General features: G+C 57.8%; 1 pseudogene; it reads left to right on the plus strand.

Annotated features, from left to right (window-relative positions):
- LOC134429071 (Fc receptor-like protein 2) overlaps positions 1 to 22,832 on the plus strand; it is a 50,100-nt pseudogene that overhangs the window by 16,462 nt on the left and 10,806 nt on the right.

The following is a 22,832-nucleotide window of genomic DNA, read 5'->3' on the forward strand; positions in this document are numbered from 1 at the left end:
CTGCCAAGCTCCAGGACAGGACCCTCTTCCCCAGCATGTGTCCCCCCTGGGACAGGATCCCCCTCGGGACAGGAGCCCCCTGGATGTGCCCCCTAAGGACAGAACCCTTCCCCTCCATGTGAGAAAGGTGTCAAATGGCCTTTTCCTTCTTCTGCGGGAGACAGAAAGTGAAAGTGTTGGGGGGTAAAAGCTGCACTCCCCCATCCCCCACAGCCTCCCCAGCCCTCCGTGCAGACACCTCACTCCTGCTTCCCCCACCCTGGGCATTCCCCACCCTGGGCTTCTCCTAATCTGATCCATGCTCCAGGTGCCCCCAAGGACCATCAAGGCACGAACTGGGGTAGATGTGAAATCGAGGGGTAAAATGATGGAAATGGAATAAAGAGAGGGAAAAATCACTGGAGGCTGGGGGACACAGACCCAGAGTAGCTCAGAATCTGTCTGGGGTGACACCCTGGACACCGGCACCATGTGGGGCTGGTGCTGGCTCTGGGTCACCCCAAAATCTGAAGCACCCAGGGAAGGAGCTGCAACCCATGGGCTCACCCAGCCAGTGCCCATCCCTGGCACCCCCATTCCCCCGGGAACGGAAACATGGGACCTCCATTCCTTATGTCCCACTCTCTTTGCAGCCCCCATCCCAACACTGACATTCCCTAGGATCTCCATGGCCCAGCACCCCATTCCCAAGAAACACCTTCCCGTTCATTCCATCCCCTGAAATCTTCCTAGGACCCTCCATTCTCCCATCCAATGAACTCAAATCCTTGGAGCCCACATTCCCCTGGGACTCCCATCCCTGAGTCCCCTCAGGTATGGAGACGCTCATTCCAATGGCACCCCCATTGTCGGATATTCCCCCTCCTCAGGACCCCATTTACCAGAGACCCCATTCCTGCCTCCCCAAAACCACCAAATTCCCAACTCCTGGGAACTCCATGACCCATTTTGTCCCACCCACCCGTGTCCCCAGCCTGTACCCACCCTGCCCCCAATAAGGGCCACCTACGCATGAGGTCGAAACCTGACCTCGCTTCCTTCCCCTTCATCTGAAGAGCCGCCAGCCAGGGGAGCGGTGGCCACAGCAGCGAGTGACAGCCAGTGCACATGGCTGGGGACACCAGGATGGCCGGGAAGGTGGCGCTGCTCCTGTGGGGTGAGTGCCCTGGGCATGGGCCTGACACGCCAGGCATAGGGAGGGGAGGGGGCACAGGGGGGCTGTGGGGTCCCCTGAGGTCCCCAATGCCAGCAGAGCCAGCCCATGTTACCCACAGTGAACCTTGGTGTGACTGGGGATGTAGGGTGGCTTTGGGGACAGGAAGAGGGGGCAGGAATTTGGGGATGGGGATGTGGCGACAGGAATGTGGGGACTGGCACCTTTGGGCTCAGGCATCTCTGGAGAAAGGGACAAGGGAACTGGGATGCAGGGACAAGAACCCTGAGGATGTGGCCATGGGGATGGGATCACGGGGATGGGATCATGAGCTGGTTGGGGTGACGTGGGCCAGCATGGGCCGTGTCCGTGGTGTCCTCGTGCCCGGGGTGTTCTCAGTGTCCCCATGTTCTGCCTCAGCCCAGGATGGCCTCGACGTCCCTGTTCCCAAAGTGTCTGTGCCACAGGGTGCACGGGTGGCTGTGACACAGTCATGTCCCCCTGCCTGTCCAGACTTTTGGGGACCACCCACACACTTTCCCACAAGAGCATCTGTCCCCATGGGGACAGTTCGTGGACAGCCCCCACACCCTGTACCCCATGTACCTCTGTCCCCATGGTGACACCCCCACTGAGCCCTGTCCCTTCTCCCTTCCAGCCCAGACCCTCGGCCTTGCTGCTGAGTCCTCAGGGGATGCCATGTCCCCACCCCGCTGTCCCCAGCCCCACACTGGCCCTGGCAGGCTGGTGTCCCCTGTCACCCACAGGTGCCCAGACCACCCAGCTTCTCATGGAGCCCTCCTGGAGGCCAGCAGTGCTTTGGGACCGGGTGACACTGACCTGCCAGAGCTCGGGGCCTGCTGGTGCCACCACCTGGTACAAGGACCGGCAGCGTTGGTGGCAGGAGGGACACGACCGCCTCAGTGTCACCGAGAGTGGCACCTACACATGTGACAGACCCGGCACTGGGCGCAGCCCCCCCGTGACAGTCTTAGATGGTGAGGGGAGACTTTTAATGATCATGGGGGCCCCAGGGCGGTAAGGGTGGGCTCCATTCCGTGGATGGCCTCACACCCCTCGTGTGACAAGAGCCAGTGCCCTGCACACAGGGACATCCCAGTGCACTCCAGAGCACCCCAGAGCACCCACATGTCCCCGGTGCTATGGGCACCCACCTCAGACCAGTCTCATCAGTGACATGTGACCTTCCTGTCCCACAGACCAGCTGGTGCTGCAGGTGCCAGCGCGGGCACTGCTGGAGGGGGACACCTTGGCACTGCGCTGCCGGTGCCGGCAGGAAAACCATCTCACCAGGGTGCGATTTTACTGGGAGGAGAAGGATCTCAGGGGGGCCCTCAAGGATACTGTGCTGTCCCTTTCACCTCTGCAGCTGCACTACAGTGGCCGCTACAGATGTGAGGGCTTGCTGGGGTTCTGGCAGTCACGGTCAGCAGCAGTGACAGTGACAGTGCATGGTGAGCACCCACACGGCTAGAACTCCAACATCTTGACAACCTCAAAGCCACTTCCCAGTGCACTCAGACTCACAGTCCTCACCTCTCCTCTCCTTCCCAAAGCTCTTCTCGGTCCCAGTGCTGGAGGGTCCCCGCGAGCTCACTGAGGGGTCCCCCCTGACTCTCAGCTGCCTCAGCACCCCCAGCCCCCTGCGGCCCTGAGCCCCCCTCCTGCACATGTTTTATCGGGATGGGCAGGTGGTGGGGGGCCCCCAGGGTTCCCCGCAGATGCTGGTGCCCGCTGTGAGGGTCTCCCACTCAGGGCATTATGGCTGTGAGGTGCGCTCCGAGGGGGGGTCAGTGCAGAAGAGCAGCAACCGGCTCCTCATCACGGTGTGCAGTGAGTGTGGGGATGGGCATGGGGAGCCCCCACAGATGCCTCGGGTCCCCCAAACTGCCTGGCATCTCCCAGCCCTCCCTGACGCCTGCTCTGGGGCAGCCAACCTTTTCCAGATCCCTCCCAGCCCCCCCCGTCCTTTCTCGTGTCTCTTCCCAGGACCCCCAGCCTGTACATGGGTACCCTCATCCTTCCCTGGTGCATTTTCTGTGTCCTGCCATCGCTGCCCCGGGCCTCTCCTAAGCTCCCCCCATTCCTGGCTTGTGTTTCCCTCCATCCTTCGTTGGGTCCCCTCCCTCATCTCTGGGTCCCTTCACCACTCTCTGAGGTCTCTGCACATTGCTCAAGTCTCACCATCCCCCCCCATGGTCCCCGTACCCTTCCTGGTGTTGCCCACCTCCCTCTCCAGATATTCCTTCCCTGACCCCCTTATCATCCCTCGGGGTTCCTTTCTAAGCCCCCCTCCCCCAATCCCTGCACCCCCTCTCCCTCACTGGAATTCCCCTGCCCCTCCTTGACACCCCCCCGGGTCCCTCACTGTCCCCTGGTGTCCCACTCTCCCGCAGGGGTCCCGCCCTCGGGTGTGTCCCTGTCAGCGCAGCCCCCTGGGGGACAGGTGGCACTCGGAGAGAGCCTGGTGCTGAGCTGTGAGTTGGCCATAGGGACAGGTCCCCAGTACTTCTCCTGGAACCGGGAGGGCTTAGGGGCACTGCTGGGCACCGGCCCCCACCTGGAGCTGCGCCACGTTGGGGACAATGACAGCAGCCAGTACCGGTGCCGGGTCAGTGACGGGAACAGCGTGGTCGAGAGTGACCCCCTGAATGTCACCGTCCTGGGTGAGCAGAGCCCTCGGTATAGGGGTGACCCCACCCACGGCACCCTCATCCCACCTCACCAGGTGCCAGCACCATCTCTGTCCCAACAGTACCTGTGGCCAATGCCACCATCAGCCATCGTCCCCTGTCACACCAGGTGCATGCGGGTGACAACGTGACCCTGCGCTGCTCAGTGCAGGTGGGCTCAGCCCCTGTCAACTTCACCTGGCTGCAGAATGGGCAGGAGGTGGCCTGGGGTCCCCTCCTGGAGCTCAGGCACATCGATGTGGGACATTCGGGCACCTACCAGTGCGTGGCCACCAACCATCTGGGTCAGGACGGGCACCGCGTGTTCCGGACACTCAGCCCTGAGCTGGCCCTGGAGGTGACACCTGACTCACCCTGGGTCACAGGTGGGGTGACACAGGTGGGGTCATCCGGGAGTGCAGAACCCCTGGGGTGATAGGTGATCCTGATTTGTCCCCCTCTGTTTCTTGCAGTGGCCTCAGTGGGTGGGACCCTTTTGTTCCTGCTCCTGCTCGTGGGTGTCATTGTGATCTGCCACCGATGGCACAGTGTGGGTGGGTGACAATGGGGGGACAGGGCGCCCAGGGAGCTGTAGAGGCCCACAGAATTGGCGAAACCATAGGGAAATACCCACAGCACCCCAATTGTGACTTTGGCTAGGGGTCCTTTAGGGTTTTGGGAGGTGCTGGATGGTCCTGCAGGGATGTTGGGGATTCTTTCTAAAGCCCTGGGGATTTTGGGGGGAGTCTCTGTCCCTCCTGGGATTTCAGTTCTTGAGTGTGAGTTTTCTGGGGACACTGGGGAGGCTCATGGATTCTGGGGGGCTTCAGAGACACTTGGAGGTCTTGAAGGGGTTCAGGAATCCTAAGAGGGGTCAGGGCCCTGGGACCCCACAGTCTCTCCTCCCCTACTTCCATTGCAGCTGCCAGGAAGAACCAGGACAGGTGAGTGCGGGGCTCAAACCACACTCTCCTGTTTTACCCCAACCCCCAAGACCTCCCATCCCCTCCCCCACATCCCCTTTATTCCCTCAGGGCCCCCCTGGATCCCCCGGCCCCCCCAGAGGAGAGGGAGGTGCTGTACACCCACATCGTGGTCCCCAAGAGGGCAGGGGGTGAGTACGGGGGGGACACACACAGAGGGACACATCACCAATGAGTGTCACCCCACCCGGATCCCATAGCCTATGTCTCTCACAGCGTCCCCCCGTGCCACCACCCTCCAGGATTCCCAGGTGACCTACACGGAGCTGCGGGGACCCCAAGGACCACGGGAACCCGGTGACATCTACGGGAATGTGCTGTGACACTGGGGGGAACTCGGGGGGACTGAGGGTCCCCACCCATGGGCACCCACTCGTGTGTGTGCTGCCACTAAAAATTGTCTCTCAGCCTCCCTGTGGGGGCACAAAGATCCCAAAGGGCTGAGAGAGGAACAATTTCCTGACACAGCAACCAGAGAGAATAAAATCAACACCAACAGCAACAAGGTTCAGAGTCCCAATAGTCACACAAGGAACAATTTCCAGGGAAAGACAGCAAAAAGGAACAAACCCTGAACACTCGCCCAAGCACGTTTCCTCCAGCAGAGGAAGCTGGCAGGGCCCTGATGTACTCACTTCCCTTTCTCTGATGGCCAAAGTGGCTTTCAGGAGGCTCTGCATTCTCTAGTCCCCTGTCCTGAACCCCTCATCTGCTGTGTTCCCAACACCAGGATGTCACAAGGGCCCTGTGGCTGTTCCAGAGCCTCCCCCTTTGCCAGGGCTGTCGAGATCTGGCCATGCCACAGGGTGGGGTGTCAGCAACAGGAAAAGCTTGATGTCTGGAGACATTTTGGAACACCTGTGTGTGGAAGGGATGGGTAAGGCCCTGCTTTTGGTGAGACAGGGCCCTGTCCGTTCATCAGTCTGCCAGCTGTGGCACACTGAGGAAAGTGTGATGCTCGGCCAAAGCCAGCTCCTTAGTGGCCGGGTGACCAGAAGTGCCACCTGGGGAGAGGGCCCTTGGTGCCCCAACTGCCTTAAAAGGCAGAGCATGAGGTGGGCAAGTGCCTGACCGTGTCTCCCCTTGGGATGTCTGTCCCATCCACGCTGGAACCCAGGAGTTGGCAACTCATTTAAATGAGAAATATCTACCAAGGAAAATGGGAACTCTCCTAGAATCTAAAGACAACACATGTCAAAAAGATTTTTTAATTTCCAAAATGATGGGGCCTAAAGGCAAAAGTGTAAGAAAAGGAATAACAGCTCTGCAGTGGGAAGTTTATAAACCAGAACAGAACAAACAACACAAACCCAGAACTTTCCATCCCGCTCAGCGCTGTTGGTTTTTGCAGCCATTATACCCGGGGCCAGCAGGGGGCGGTGCAGGGAGCACTCCCGGCCAGCAGGGGGCGCCCCGGTCCAGCTCCATCCCCTCAGGGGCCATGGCGGCCTCGGGCAGGAGGGAGGAGGGGAAATCGCTCCTTTTGCAAACTCACGGGCACCAATCGGTCCCGGCACCACCACCAGCAGTGGACAGAAGCCGCCAAGGCAGCAGTGCCAGCAGGATCCCAGTGCCCACTGGCAGCGTAGCAGTGTCCCGGGACCAGACACACACCCTGCGCAACACCTGTGACTGCGCTCCATGATCCCGAATGGAAGGAAGGCAGCGCCTGACACCAGGCAGGTCTCGGGTCCACAACAGCCCCTCTGGTGGCTTTACACCACAATTCCTGCAAACCCTCAGGCTTTCAGTCAGGTGAGGCGGGCAGGGAAGGAGCAGCTTTGGGGACACCTGGAATCCACACAAGGTCACTCCCCAGAGCTCTGCCACAGCCAGGGCAATAGCCCCTGTGCGATATTTCCAAACATTTTCCTCTTTTTTGATGGCCACCGCCTGAGCCCAAACATTGTTTCCATGAGGTTCCAGAAGGCTGCAGGTTTTGTTCAAGAAGGAGGGTCCAGGTGAGCTTGTGGAGCAGATTGTTGTGGGACTTGCAGTAGTGCTGGAGGTCTCTCACTCTCTTACCAAGATGAACAAATGATCAATTGCTGCATTTCTAGACTCGGTCTCCCACAGCCTCCCCTGGAGGGCAGGATTTCCAGCCAGCCCTGCTCTGAAAACCATCAAAGGCCCTCACAGAGCCACTGCTTGGGCTCCCTTTGGGGTTTGTGCTTCTTGCAGAGCTGAGCAAACCACAGCCAGGCCTTTCCCCCCACAGAATTCTCACCTCTGCAGCAGCTCTAAAGCTGCCAGAATCAAAGCCAAGGGGGCAGGAGGGACCCTCAGGTCCTGGCTGCCACCTGGGGCTGGCCAGAGCAGGGCTGGGCAATGGCCATCCCTGTGCAGTGGGGCTGGGCCATGGCTGGGCTCCACCCTTGGATGGCCACAACAACAACATCAGCCACTCCACAATACATTTCACTATCTGAACAACATCGCAATATTTATTCAACAGTATAATCAATAATGTAATATCAATTCATATAATATCCAGCAAAAGTCAACTTCCATTAACTTGTTTCTCACAATACATACCAGTAAAGAACTGTTATTCCTGTTCCCACATCTTTGCCTAAAAGGCCTGTAATTTCAAAGTAGTAATAGTTCAGAGAGATTTGGGTTGTATTTTGCATTGCAAGGGAGGTTCCCGCCCTGTTCAGCTTCCTTGATCGAGCTGAACAAAGAAACACCATTTCTGCCTAGTTTAACCAAAGAGCTGCATTTTTGTCCCAGGAGCAGGGAACCACATCCTGTGCCCGCTTCGAACTGGAATTAGCGCCAGTAAGCCACTTTAGTGGGTGCACTGTGAGGGGGATTGCAGAGCCACTAAGCGCACTAGGGTTAAGAGGATCAAATCTGATTTTGATTTATGTCTCAACATATGCTACACATGAGATGAAAAATGACTCTTAGGGTTGTATATGTGCTGGAAACCCTGTCCCTGGCAAGGCTTCACGCAACAGAGAATCAGGGGAGAGAAAGCTTCAGTGATCGGGCTATGAGTGACCCCCATTGGCTGGTGGGACAGATGCCCGAGGAAAAATATCTATGATAAAACGCCCCGGAAATCAGCCTGTGGGAGGAGCCTTTGCAAATAAAAGCAGCTAACTGTGACACAACAGGAGTGCTTTGCTTTGCATTTCTTGCAGGGATCAGGGGCTCACTCAGAGGGTCAGCTTGGCCCTCCTACCCTGTGGGATTCACATTCTCTGAACCTGGGAGAAACAGTGAGAGAAGCAAAGAATTATTACTGCGCCTGAGTGGGTCGCAGCTGGTGAGAGAGAGACGGTGAATCTTGTGTCTTCATCAGAAGGCTTGATTTATTAAGATATTATATATAATATATTATGACTATACTAAAAGAATATAGAGAGAGGTTTGCAGAGCTGCTAGCTAAGCTAAGGATAGATAGAAAGGAATCCCAAACAAAGTTGTGTCCAGGGACTCAGTCCCCTCACTTGCCCTGGTGATTGGCCCTTAATTATAAACATAGAAAATGAGCCAATCAAGGTGAATCCTATTGCATTCCACAGCAGCTGATAACAATTGTTTACCTTCCCTTCTGAGGCCTCTGCCTTCCAGAAGACACAGAAGTCTGAAAGAAAGGATTTCTGTTGAAAAATGTCTGCGACATCTCACCTTTCTAAATTGTATAAAATAAAAGAAAAATGCTCATGTGGAATGAACAGGAAATTTCTTCACCTATAGAATATACAATAACTAACAAATCACTAAAACAATGCTATAATAGAAGAAAAATGCAAAATACAATGTAAAGAGAATTTGAGTCCATGCAGATGAATTTCAGGAACAGTCCATCAGCTGAAGTTGTTTCTTTTGGAATATCTGAGAGTCCTTTTGGTCCTGAAACAGACTTCTGCAAAAGAGTTCCATCAATAGTTATCAAAAACCATTGACAGTCTAAACACAATTTTAAACAATTTAAACCAATTTGAATTTGTACAATTTTTAGAATGTCCTTTTCTGGCCCTTCAGTCAGTGCTTCAGAGCTTCAGAGCTGCTGCCCACCATTTTCAATCTTTTTTATTTAATTTTTAATTTTTTTTTTTTTTTTTGATCGAAAAGCAAAAGAGCAGCAGCCAGCCGAGCAGAGCAGTGCCAGAGAAGGAAAGGCCCTGGGGGCCCTGGCCCATGTTGGACCAGGAACCCCAACACTGGCTCACAAAGGGGGACCCGGACCGGTAGGACAAACCAGAATCCCCAAAAACATCAGGAGGCCAAGTGATGGCCCTGGCCCAGGAACCTCCTGAGCCAAACGGCCCAGGCCAAACCCATGAGGAAGGCTCTGCATATCCACAGGCCTGAACCCTGCTGCCAGCAAAATGGCAGCACGGGTAGTGAGATGCTTCCTTTCCCCTAAACCACTGAGGCATGCCAGCAGCAGGGAAATAGAAGCCTTCCCCAGCAATCCCATCTGGGGTCTGGAGATGTTTGTTTCCCACAGCAAACCAGCTATGGTCTCCTCCAACTGTGCCCTCTCCCTCTGCAATGCATCGGGTTTGTCTCTCATCCGCCCCGTGGCATCATCCCCATCCCCTCCGGGCTGGGGATCAGAGGCAGAACTCTCTGGATGCACCTGCCCCCCCATGCCACTAGGGCACAAGAGAGGCGGCGGCCTCCATGAGACAATCCCCGAAAAACCACCCCCCAAACCGCCGAGAATGCTGATCTTAAAAACAGGCAGCTGGACTGCCGCAACAGTGAGCTGGCGGGCAGCCCCCGCTCCACGGAAGGAGAGACTCCCCACCGGGGTGACTGCTGGGACATCCGGTGGAAGCAGCGGGGAGGGAGCCGGAACTGGGGAGGGAACCGCGCTGAGAGTGGGATCAGCCGCGGGCTGCTCCGAGGGTCCCGCAGGTTCAGCGGCGTTTTCTGCCGCTGACTCCAGGATCTGCTGTGGAGGTGCAGTCACAGTCTCTGTCGCAGCGCAAACCGGCAGCAGCGGAGCCGGGAGAGACGGCGGAGCGTCGCTGTTGCTTAGCAACAGGTCAATCGCTGGAAGTGCTGTCTCTTCTGCCTTCTCCGACGCTGAGCCGGAAGCTGGAGACGCATCCTCGTCGCCTAGCAACAGCTCAGGGACCGGAAGTGCTTCTTCAGTCTCCGACACAGGCTCTTGCGGGGCCGGGGAGGCCGGTGAAACGGCGGGCGGGACAGCCTGGAGAGGCGGAGACGGGATCTCCTGGAGTGACGGCTCTGGCAGGGGCATGGAGGAAACCTCAGAGACCGGTGCCGCCCCCATGTCTGAAGGCGGAGTCTGAGAGGCCGGCGCTGGCTTGAGCGGCCACTCCCATCCCCCCGGAGAGAGAGAAGGGAGGGAAGGAGAAAACTCCATCTGAGCATGCTCCGGAGCAAGAGTAAAAAAAACTTCTTCGCGCCGCGAAGTTTCGCCCCCCCCCGCCGCGAAGCAGGGGGGGCTGGGAAGAAAAATGTCCTCCCCCACCGCGTCTTCTGCCAAAGGTGGTGGAAACGGAGCCTGGCCATAACAGTTAGAAATCCATTGAAAACAAGCTGCTCTGCGTTTCAAGACTGGGAAAAGCTTTATAAATGCTGGGTAGATAGAAGGCAACACGCGTCCCTCAACGTAGACGCGCTGGATAATGGAGTCCATGCACTCCCAGACAAAAACATCTAAAGCATATAAGACATCAGCAAAGAACCCAAAAAGCTTTGCCCATCGAAAGAATACATAGATATTTGTTTCTGACAAAAGGAAACCGTCTTCCCTTCTGAGGCCTCTGCCTTCCAGAAGACACAGAAATCTGAAAGAAAGGATTTCTGTGGAAAAATGTCTGCGACAAAGAATGATCCAAACAATTCTTATCTCATTTTCTACTCCTGTGTTGTTCACACATGGAATGCATTGTGGAAGATTGTTTACCTGAAGGGAATTGGTAATTGGATTCTGGTATGAGAGTTTTGATTCACTGACCAATTGAATCAAGGTGTGTGTGTTGGGACTGTTGGCTGAAAGTCATCAGATTGTGTGCAGTGGAGTTCAGTTGAGTGCTTGGCAGATTCAGTTTAGATGTAATGTAATATAATATAGAATAATATAGTATAACAAAGTACTTAATAAGCCTTCTGATAAGACGGAGTCAGATGCATCATTCCTCCTGGACATCCGGTAAAAATATCATCGACACTCCCCTCCCTTGCGTTTTCCTCCGGTGGTCCTTCTTCCCTGTCCGCACTCATTCTTCCCTGCTTTGCTACTTCCCTGAGGCAGCTCATTCCTGCTCGTCCGGGACATTCCTTCATTGCTCCCCAATGGAGCGGATGCTGCCTGCACCCACCCGCCGCCTCTGCCACGTTTCCCATGCTGCCCACAGCACCGAGCCTGCTGCACCTGCCCACCGCAGCCCCAGCCCACGGCAGCCAGCCCAGAGCCACCAGTGCTGCAGCACCAACCCGCAGCCAGCCCGCAGCAGCCAGCCTGCAGCCATCGCTCGCCCATGCCAGAGACACGCAGGTGCCGTCCTTGGAAATCACACCCAGCCACTCACAAAAGCCATGTGGGCTCGCCCTGGCTTGCAGCACACACACCCCATCTGCTGAGCTGATGCCCACAGAGCGCCCGAGCTTCTTGTGGTAAAGCTGTCCTGTCTTCTGTTTCTCTCTCTATCCTTTTCCCTTTCTACTCCTTTCTCTCCCCCTTTGGTAAGAACATTTACCCTCCTTTTTCAATAAACAGTTCTCTCATGTAATATTGCCATGTTTGTGCTTCATTTTCATCTGAGAATCCTGTCAGCAAGAATCCTCCCCGACTCCCCCTTTTACAGCAGGATGGGACAGGGGTAGTGGTAGTGGGAATGGGGAAGCCCTAGGTGTACTGCAAGCACTGTGGGGAGAGAATGGGGCAGTCCCTGAGGGTACTTGGGCACTTGCATGGGGCTGGGGAGCCCCTGCAGGTACAAGGAAAGGAATGGGGGAGCCCTTGGGGGTACTGGGAGAGGAAATGGGGAGCACAGGGTGCCCTGTGTAGCCTCCCCCTGAGCCATGACCACCTCCCTTGGAAGGATGGGCAACCACAGGAGCCATGGAGGGAGCACCCCCAGTGTCACCCAGTGCCTCCCGCTTCCCAGAGCATCACAACTTTTGGTGTAGATTGTCATAGATGTCGCTGCATTCCCACGGTTGCCTTTGCAGCTCCATGTACATTGACTGAGGATCCTCCACTGGGGGTGCCAGGGGGTCTGGGTGGGCCCTGTGGGAATAAGGAGGTGTGTGGAAGGGGATGGGAGGTGCTGGGAGTTTGGGTAAAAGGTGTATCATGGCTGGAGGCTGCACTCACCTTTCCTGGTGCTTCCTGGCATCTGCAAAGGAAAACTGGAGGGGTGACTTTGGAGACCCAGGGGCCCCCATCCCCGCTTGGGAATGCTGAACCACCACCAGACACACAATTCTCCCCAGGCACCCCAGTATCCCTGATGCCCCCACTAATATCCCTGAACCACCCCACTTGCACCAACACCCTGAACCCCCAGAACCCCGAGTCTGGCAGAGAGGGAGACCCCTGATAGAATCACCAACATCCCTGCAGGACCCTCCAACAGCTCCCAGGACCCAGAGCTGAGGTCTCTGCAGGATCAGTTTCTCCCATCAGGAGCTGTTGGTACCACCCTATGGCGCCCATACCCTGGGGGGCTTCACCCCAGTTCCTGTAGGACCTTGTACCCCCCGCATTGTCACCCACCACAGCAGTGCCACTGGTAACAGCCCCCGATGACAGCCAGGAGCAGGAGCAGGAACAGCAGGGACCCACTGAGCCCTAGAGCCACTGCTGGGGACAGAGAGGGACACATTGGGGTCACCCAGAAGCCCAGGGGTCCTGCAGCCCCCGTGTGACCCATGTGACCCCACCTGTGACCCAGGGTGAGCCAGGTGTCACCTCCAGGACCAGCTCTGGGCTGAGTGCCCGGAACACGCGGTGCCCGTCCTGTCCCAGCTGGTTGGTGGCCACACACTGGTAGGTGCCCGAATGTCCCACATCAACAGCTCCAAGCTCCAGAAGGGGACCCCGGGCCACCTGCTGCCCATTGTGCAGCCAGGTGAAGGTGACAGGGGCTGAGCCCACCTGCACTGAGCAGCGCAGGGTCACGTTGTCACCTGCACACACCTGGTGTGGCAGCAGGCCAGGGGTGATGGTGGCATTGGCCACGGGCACTGCAGGGACAGAGACAGGGCTGGCACTGGGCAGGTGGGATGGGGGTGCCATAGGAGGGGTCACCCCCAGTCCGAGGGTCCTGCTTGCCCAGGATGGTGACATTCAGGGGGTCACTCTCAGCCACGCTGTCCCTGTCGCTGACCCGGCACCAGTACTGGCCACTGTCATTGTCCCCAGCATGGCACAGCTCCAGGCAAGGGCTGGTTCCCAGCAGCGCCCCCAAGCCCTCCCACTGCCAGGAGAAGGACAGGGGACCCACAGCCACCACGTAGCTCAGCACCAGTCAGTCCCTGCATGCCACCTGTCCCCTGGGGGCTGCACTGACAGGGACACCCCCAAGGGTGGGACCCCTTGGATGGGGGGACCTCAGGGAACAGTGAGAGACCCGTGGTGGGGAGGGATGGGAGAGGGGAAGTGGGACCCCAGTGAGGAAAAGGAGGCACAGAGATAGGAGGGGGGCTTGGAACGGGACCCCAAGGAATGATGGAGGCCTCAAGGATGAGTAACCTGGAGAGGAAGATGGGGAGACACCAGGAAGAGTATGTAAAACCAGGGAGGGAATGGTGAGACCTGACGACCATGGAGGGAGATCAGAGAGGGCTGAGGTTGAATCAGGGACAGATGAAGGGATCCCAGTGCGGAATGGGGGGACACAGAGGGTGACCCAAGCAGGAATGAGGGGATGTGGAAAAAGATTACCAGAAAGATGGGGGTTGCCACATAGGGCTAGGGGATCTGATGAGGTACCCAAAAAAGGTTAGGGGACCCGGGTAGTTATGGGGATCCCCAGACGGGGCAGGGGTGCCTGAGCAGGCTGTGGGGGCTCCCCGTGCCCATCCCCACACTCACTGCACACCGTGACGCGGAGCCGGGCGCTGCTCTTCCGCACGGCCCCCCCCTCGGATTGCACGTCACAGCTGTAATTCCCCGAGTGCGACAAACCCACGGCGGGCACCAGCAGCTGCGGGGACCCCTGCGGGCCCCCCACCACCTGCCCATCCCGGTAGAACACGTGCAGGAGGGGGGCTCTGGGCCGCAGGGGGCTGGGGGTGCTGAGGCAGCTGAGAGTGAGGGGGGATCCCACAATAAGATAAGGGGGACCCTCCAGCACCGGCACCGAGAAGAGCTCTGGGAAGGAGAGGGGAGGGAGATTTGTGAGCCTGAATCCCTGGGGAGGGACTGTGAGGGTGTCAGGGTGGCGGCTGTGGGGTGCTCACCATGCACTGTCACTGTCACTGAAGCCGAGTGTGCCCACGGTGCCACCTTGGAGTCCACCCGGCCCCTGCAGCTGTAGCGGCCACTGTGGTTCAGCTGCAGAGGGGACAGGGACAGCTCGGTCCCACTGAGGGACCTCTCCACCTCCTTGTCCCCATGGTAGAATCGCACCCCAGTGACCAACATGTTCTTCCAGCGCCGGCAGCGCAGTGTCACCGTGTCCCCCTCCAGCAGTTCCTGCACCGGCACCTGCAGCACCAGTCGGGCTGTGGAACATGGGAGTCTTAGGACACCTGTGGCATTCAGTTTTCTCAAGGACCCTCGAACTGGAACACATCCAGTGCAGCAGGGTTCCCTGAATCCAGAACTGGGGTCCCTGCACTCTGAGATGCTCTGGGATATCCCCGTGTACAAGGGATGGGCTCTGGTCACACCAGGAGGTGACCCATGGAGCAGAGCACTCCCAGAGACCTTGAGGTCCCTGCAGGTGCCAGGCTGGAGACAACCAAACCCCTCTCACCATCTGAGACTGTCATGGGGGGGCTGAGCCCGGTGCCGGGTCTGTCACACGTGTAGGTGCCACTCTCGGTGACAGTGAAGTGGTCTGGTCCCTGCTGCCCCCAGCGTCGCCCGTTCTTGTACCAGGTGGTGGCACGGGCAGTCCCCAAGCCCTGGCAGGTCAGTGTCACCCGGTCCCACAGCACCGCCGGCCTCCAGGGGGGCTCCACCAGGAGCTGGGTGGTCTGGGCACCTGTGGGTGACAGGGGACACCAGCCTGCCAGGGCCAGTGTGGGGCTGGGAACAGCAGGAAGGGCCATGGCATCCCCCGAGGACTCACCAGCGAGGCCGAGGGTCTGGGCTGGAAGGGAGAAGGGACAGGGCTGGGTGAGGGTGGCATCACAGGGACATTGGAAGTGAGGGACTGGGTGTGGGGGCTGTCCATAAACTGTCATAGTGTGCCAAGGACCCCTTGGGGACAGAGACACACCGACTAGCACTTGCTCAGTTAGGATATGGGGACACATTGGACACCCAGAAATGGAGACTCAGCAGTGGTTGCAGTGGTCACCCCCACCAGCCCCATGATAGTTCCCCAAATCCCTGTCCCCCCGTTATTGTTCCCCCTCTCCTGTCTCCACAGCCCTGGTCACCTCATGCTCTGGCTCTGCGGCCTTTTGGGACCTCAGGGGACCCTGCAGCTCCCCTGTGTCCCCTCCCCACCAGTCTCTGCCTCACCAAGGCCCATCCCCAGGGTGTCAGGCCCGTGCCCAGGGCACTCACCCCACAGGAGCAGCGCCACCTTCCCGGCCATCCCGGTGTCCCCAGCCATGTGCACTGGCTGTCACTCGCTGCTGTGGCCACCGCTCCCCTGGCTGGTGGCTCTTTGGATGAAGGGGAAGGAAGCGAGGTCACGTCCGTCCCCACATGTAGGTGGCCCTTGGGGGGGGCAGGCTGGGGACAGGATGGGGGCAGGGTGGAGCCCTTGTGGGACATGGGGGTGATGGTGGGACATGGTGGGGCCAGAATTTGGAGTCTGAGGTGGTGTAGGAAGCCAGAAATTGGTGTCCAGAGGAATGGGGTGCCCAGGTATGGGGTCCCATGGGAATGGGGTTTCCAGTGGATGGATGGACTCAGACTTGGGAATGGGGGTGCCAGAACAATGTGGCCTCCAGGGATTTGTGATCATGGGATGGGGACCGAGGAATGGGGGTGCCAGGGCAAAGGGGAACCCTGTGAGAATGGGGGCCCTGGTGGAATCAATGTGCCCAAGGGAATGAGGCTCCCAGGGACTGGAATTACCAGGATGGGGTTCTTTGGGGTAGGAGATCGTGAGGAACTGCAGTCCAGGGAAGGGGTCTTAGAGAAGGAGGGACAAAAGGAAATCAGATTCCCATGATTGGGGTCCCAAATGAATAGGGGTGCCAGGGATGGGAAGTGGCTGGGGGGGGCATGGGGGTCACAGCTCCTTCCCTGGATGCCTCAGATTTTGGGGTGACCTGTAGCCAAGTGCTGCCCCCTTGGGATGCTCATTCCTTGTGCAGGTATCACATGGGGGTCCTGGGTAGCTCTGCTTCTGTGCCCCCCCCCCCGCCCTTGAATTTTTCTTTCTTTATTTCTGTTTTCTTCCTTATTTTCCTCACTTTTATGCCATGTCCCCTCAACCCCAGTTCCTGGCTCAGCAATCCCAGGAAGCACCTGAGCCTGGAACACATTGGAGGGAGCCAAGGGAGGGGGATAATGGGGAGCAAGGAGTGCAGGGAAGGGTGGCGAGACTGTGGGGGATGGAGGTGTTGGGCTGCGCCCCCTTAACACTTTCACTTTCTTTTTCCTAGACAAAAAGGAAGAGGCCATTTGTACTGAGAGTCAGATGGGAAAGGGAGGCAGTGTCTGTCCTGGGAGGGCACATCCGGGAGGGTCCTGCTCTGTGAGGTCCCTGTTGTAAGGATGACCTGGGGGAAACCAGTCCAGGGAGTGACACAACCTGGCATGGGGTGTCCTGTTCCTGGTGTGGCAGTTCCAGAAATGTCCCTGCACATTCCTGGCCGGGTGCCTGTCCCAGGGGTGGCACATCCTGGGAACCCCTGTCAATGCAAGGCTGGGGCCCAGCCATGGCCCAGCCCCCCAGCACAGGGATGGCCATTGCCCAGCCCTGCTCTGGCCAGCCCCAGGTGGCAGCCAGCACCTGAGGGTCCCCCCTGCCCCCTTGGCTTTGATTCTGACAGCTTTAGAGCTGCTGCAGAGGTGAGAATTCTGTGGGGGAAAGGCCTGCCTGTGGTTTGCTCAGCCCTGCAAGAAGCGCAAAACCCAAATAGAGATCAAGCAGCGGCTCTGTGAGGACCTTTGATGGTTGTCAGAGCAGGACTGGCTGGAAACACTCATGCAAGGGCAGCTGTGTGGGAACCAGTCCAGAAATGCAGCAATTGATCATTTTTTCCCTCTCAGCAAGGGACTGAGAGAGCCCCAGAGCTACTGCAAAGACAACAACAATCTGCTCAACAACCTGACCTGGACCCTCCTTTTTGAACAAAACCTGCAGCCCTTTGGAACCTTCAAGAAAGAATGTTTGCATTCTGGATATGCACACCAGAAGAGAGGAGAAAGTGTGGAAATATTGAGCAGGGGCTGCACACGAGGAGCTGGGGAACAGTCGTGTCACAGCAGGAGCAGGCAGTGTCCAGGCAGGGGAATTCAGGGCAGGCTGGAGTGGATTTACCAGGGAATCTGACCCTGAGGCACACAGGGGCATTTCCACAGATTGCTGTACACTCTCCCAAGGATGGACCGAGCTTCTCCCCTTTTGTCTGCTGAATCCATGGGAAGTCATTCAAGTTTCAGGGTGGGAATGAGATAAATTGGGATAATTCCTAAATACGGCTCAACAAAAGGCTTCCTTAGGGGCTGGGTTACTGCCAAGCAGGCAGGGAACAATCCCATGCTGCTGTTGGATACTCAGGGAGATTCCACGCACTCTGTGGTATCCACAAGCAAATGCTGCTGTTGGATGCAGCAAGGGGCTCCTACAGGGAGAAAAAAAATCTCATTTCTTTGTGATTTGTTTGTGTTTTCATTGTGAGTGACTTGTTGGGAAAGCAATGATTCAAAGTATTCTATAAACCAGCTAATTTTATACCTTGTGAGTTTGATTTATTTTGTATTGAGAAAATAATGGTATGGGAAAAGATTCTTGCCTTTATTCTATGGATGTGTAATTTTGTCTCAGCCAAATGGTCAGCACATGTTTGCTGAGGTCGCTGAGCCAGGAAATGGGAGTGACAGGAAAAAGCCCAGGAGTGTGTGGGGCAGAGATCGAGAACCTCCCAGGACAATCTTTGGTTGCCCCCCATGCCATGAGCACTGTGGGGAATGTGCTGGGTTCTGAGTCACCCCAAAATCTGAGGCAGTCCCGGAAGCAGCTTTGATCCCTGTGCCCACCCAGACATTGCCCATCCCTGGCACCCCCATTCTCCTGGGAACCCAACCATGGGATCCCCATTGCCTTGGTCTCTTGTCCCTGAAGACCCCCATCCCAGGAGTGCATTTGCCCAGCACCCCAATTGCCTTCATGCCATCCCATGGGCTACTTCTTCCCCCAGAACCCCTGGGGGAGATCTTGAGGATCTCCTTTTCCCTCTGAACCCCAAACCCTGGTACCCACATGCCATGACCCCAAATCCCTGGGAAACATGTTTCCACAGCACCCTCAGCCCTGGAACCCCCCAGGCGTGGAGACCCAATTCCCCTGGCGCCCCATTCTCCTGGACACCCATCCTTGGTTCCCCACATCCCCTGAGCCCCCCACTCCTGGCAACACCATCCCCCATAATGTCCTCAGACTACGCAGCCTTGTCCCCCCCGTGTCCCCAGCCTGTCCCCACTCTGCCCCCACCAAGGGCCACCTACGCATAAGGTTGAGATGTGACCTCTCTGCCTTCCCCTTCATCCGAAGAGCCGCCAGCCAGGGGAGCGGTGGCCACAGCAGCGAGTGACAGCCAGTGCACATGGCTGGGGACACCGGGATGGCCGGGAAGGAGGCGCTGCTCCTGTGGGGTGAGTGCCCCGGGCACGGGCCTGACACGCCAGGGATAGGGAGGGGAGGGGAACAGAGGGCCTATGGGGTCCCTTGAAGTCCCCAAAGCCAGCAGTGCCAGTCCATGTTACACACAGACCTGGGTGGAACTAGGGATATAGGGTGCCTTTGGGGACAGGAACAGGGAGGAAGGAATTCGGGGATGGGGATGGGGGGACAGGAATGTGGGGACTGGCACCTTTGGACTCAGGAAGCTCTGGGGATAGGGACAAGGGAACTGGGATGCAGGGACAGAAGGGGACAAGAACAGTGAGGATGTGGCCATGGGGATGGGATCATGGGGATGGGATCATGACTTGGTGGGGGTGACCTGGGCCAGCATGGGCTGTGTCCGTGGTGTCCTTGTGCCCAGGGTGTCCATGGTGTCCCCATGTTCTGCCTCAGCCCAGGGTGGCCTCAGTGTCCCTGTTCCCAAGATGTCTGTGCCACAGGGATGTGGTGCATGGGTTGTTGTGACACATGCATGTCCCCCTCCACTCAAAATTGTTTGGGAACCACCCACACACACTTTCCTGCAAGAAATGCTGTCCCCATGGTGCCATCCCCACTGAGCCTTGTCCCTTCTCCCTTCCAGCCCAGACCCTCGGCCTCACTGGTGAGTCCTCAGGGGATGCCATGGCCTGACCCCGCTGTGCCCAGCCCCACACTGGCCCTGGGAGGCTGGTGTCCCGTCACCCACAGGTGCCCAGACCACCCAGCTCCTGGTGGAGCCCCCCTGGATGCCAGCAGTGCTATGGGACCATGTGACACTGACCTACCAGGGCTTGGGGACTGGCAAAGCCATCACCTGGTACAAGGATGGGCGGCGCTGGGGGCAGCAGGGACAGGACACGTCACTGTCAGCCAGAGTGGCACCTACAGGTGTGACAGTCCCGGCACTGGGCTCAGCCCTCCTGTGAACTTCTTAGACGGTGTGTGGGGTTTGGGTGTCCCCAGCCTGGCACCCACAGAGACCTCAAGGGCTCTGGGTGTGCCCTGTTCCATTGGTCACCTCCTGTGTGACCAGAGCCTGTCCCCTGCTCTGGGGACATCCCAGGCCATCCCAGAGTTGGGTAAAATATGTGGTAATTGGGACCCCCTGATGCACTGGTTGTGACACAATAGGGAGATCCCAGTGCCATCAGGTCTGAGAGGCCCTCTCTGTCCCCCAGACTGGCTGGTGCTGCAAGTGCCAGCACAGGCACTACTGGAGGGGGATACGGTGACACTGCGCTGCCGGGGTCAATGGAACAACCCGGTCACCTCGGTGTCCTTCTACCGTGAGGGGAAGGAACTGGAAGGGCTCCACAATAGGACTGAGCTGTCCCTCTCCCCTCTGCAGCTGAACCACAGTGGCTGATACCACTGCAAGGGCCAGGTGAGATATTTGGAGTGGGAGGAGTCTGCACCAGTGACAGGGACAGTGCATGGTGAGCATCCCAGAGCATCCCAGTGTGGGGGAACCCATGTTGGAATTGGAGATCCCTGGTGCTCTGAGTGTGATCCCATGGGGGGATCCCCATGAAAATGGGACCCCCGGTGTGACAGGACCCCCGTGTCCGGCAGCCCAGTTGGTTCTGCAGGTGTCATCATGGGAGCTGCTGAAGGGGTGTACAGTGACACTGCGCTGCCGGCACTGACGGGACATGCCGGTCACTGGAGTGCAATTCTACAATTGAGACAAGGAGGTGGGGAGGTCCCTCAATTGGACCGAGGTGTCACTGTCCCCCCTGCAGCTGCACCACAGTGGCCCCCACAGTTGCAGGGGCTGGGTGGACTCCAAAGTGTCACCGTGGGCACAGTCGGCACCAGTGACAGTGACAGTGACAGTGCATGGTGAGCACCCCCACGGCTGCAACTTCAATCTTCTGACACCCCCAAAGCCACTTCCCAATGGACTCAGAGTCACAGTCCTCACCTCTCCTCTCCTTCCCTGAGCTCTTCACAGTCCCAGTGCTGGGGGGGGCCTCCCAGCCCACTGAGGGGTCCCCCCTGACTCTCAGCTGCCTCAGCACCCCCAGCCCCCTGCAGCCCCAAGCCCCCCTCCTGCATGTGTTCTACCGGGACGGGCAGGTGGTGGGGGGCCCTCAGGGGTCCCCGCAGCTGCTGGTGCCTGCCATGGGGGTCTCCCACTCGGGGAATTACAGCTGCCAGGTGAGATCCGAGCGGGGGGCCATGCGGAAGACCAGCGCCCGGCTCCGCTTCACGGTGTGCAGTGAGCGTGGGGATGGGCACAGGGAGCCCCCACAGCCTCCTCGGTTGCCCTCCCTGGGGACCTCCATGTCTCCCAGACACCTGCCCTGGCTCCCTGCGCCTCTGCCCTGTGTCCCCTCACCACTCTGTAGTGTGACGCCATCCCTGACATCCCCCATCACACCCATCCCCCCATCCCTATCCCCCCAAACCGGCTGCCAGCCCCTCCCTGTGCTCTCAGCCCTGTCTCTGTCCCCACAGTGCCCGTGGACAATGCCACACTGTCACACCAGGTGCAAACATGTGACAACGTGACCCTACGATGCTTGGTGCAGGTGGGCTCAGCCACTATCACCTTCACCTGGCTGTACAATGGGCAGGAGGTGGCCCGGGGTCCCCTCCTGGAGCTCAGGGACATCCATGTGGGACATTCGGGCACCTACCAGTGCATGGCCACCCACCAGCTGGGACAGGATGGGCACCGCGTGTTCCGGGCACTCAGCCCTGGAGGTGACATCTGGCTCACCCTGGTTCACAGATGGGGTCACAGGGGGTCACCAGGGTTTTCAGGACCCTTGAGGTACAGAGTGACCCCAGTGTTTCCCCCTCTGTCCCCAGCAGTGGCTGTGAATGTCGGGAGGGCTGTCATCAGGGACTGTCACTGGTGGCACCGCCAGGGTTGGTGACAATTGAGGGGGATAGCGAGATCTGCAGTCCCCCACAGTGGGGGCAGAGATCAGGGATCAAGTGGGAATTGGGGTCCTGTGGGGATTTGGGATCCCATGGGTGGTTGGAGCTGCCAAGGTCCCAGGAAGGTTCAGGAGTCCTGGGGTCCCCTCGGTCACCCCCTCCCCTTTCCCTCGCAGCCACTAGGAATTTCCAGGACAGGTGAGGGGGGGGCTCGGGCTGGGACTCCCCTTCCCCCCTCCCCAAACACCACCCAGACCACTCCCTCCACCGCCCCCCCCGGACCTCCCCGCAGGAGGGGGCTGTGCTCAACACCCACATCATGGGCACTGAGTGGGCAGAGGGTGAGTACAGAGGGAGACTGGGACACGTCATCCACGGGTGTCACCCCCTTACCCAGGTCCCCAGAACTGGTGTCACTGTCAGGGCCCCCACAGGTGTCCCCCAGCCCTGCCCCTCCTCGAGATCCATAAGTGACCAACGCGGAGCTGTCGGGACCCCACGAGGGACAGTGGGACCCCTGTGACTACGATGACGTGCTGTGACACTGGGGGCACTGGGGGGCATCGATTCCCTTCAGGGGTCTCTTCTTCCTCTTCACAGCACCCCACAGGGCTCCTCATTTACTCTCCCAGTGCTGGAGGAGCACACACGTTATTCCCTCCTATTGTACCCAAAATTCAATTTTTTGGTCAACTGTGTGAGAAACAAGGCTCACTCTTTCAAATTTGTAAATGTTTAATAAGGGATAAAAGGGACAGTAAACAGCCTGCTGGGTGCTTGGCAACTGCTGGAGGCACATGGATAATTAGAACAATTCTTCATACATACATTTTAATTGTATTGGTGAAATAAATACTCAGGAGGGTACATATAACATATTCAAACATTCTTTCCAGTTCATGTGGTCTGGGAATTCTTTTGCTTGGTTTGACCTGTGGAGAGTCTGGTTAATGCATGGCTGAAAGAAAGAGGCCATGAAGGTATACAGTTGAGGGAAAAGTAAAAGGTAGTTGTAAAGCAATTCCCAGGCTTGATTGTATAAATAATTAGGCTCTCTCAAGCACCACTTTATAAACAATAAGATTCTCAGACTCAGACTCTCAGTCTTCCCATAACAGGCAAACACTCTGTCCTTGGGCTCTCTGGGAAAAGA

This window comes from Melospiza melodia, chromosome 25, assembly GCF_035770615.1.
Source record: "Melospiza melodia melodia isolate bMelMel2 chromosome 25, bMelMel2.pri, whole genome shotgun sequence".
Classification (NCBI taxonomy): Eukaryota; Metazoa; Chordata; class Aves; order Passeriformes; family Passerellidae; genus Melospiza; species Melospiza melodia.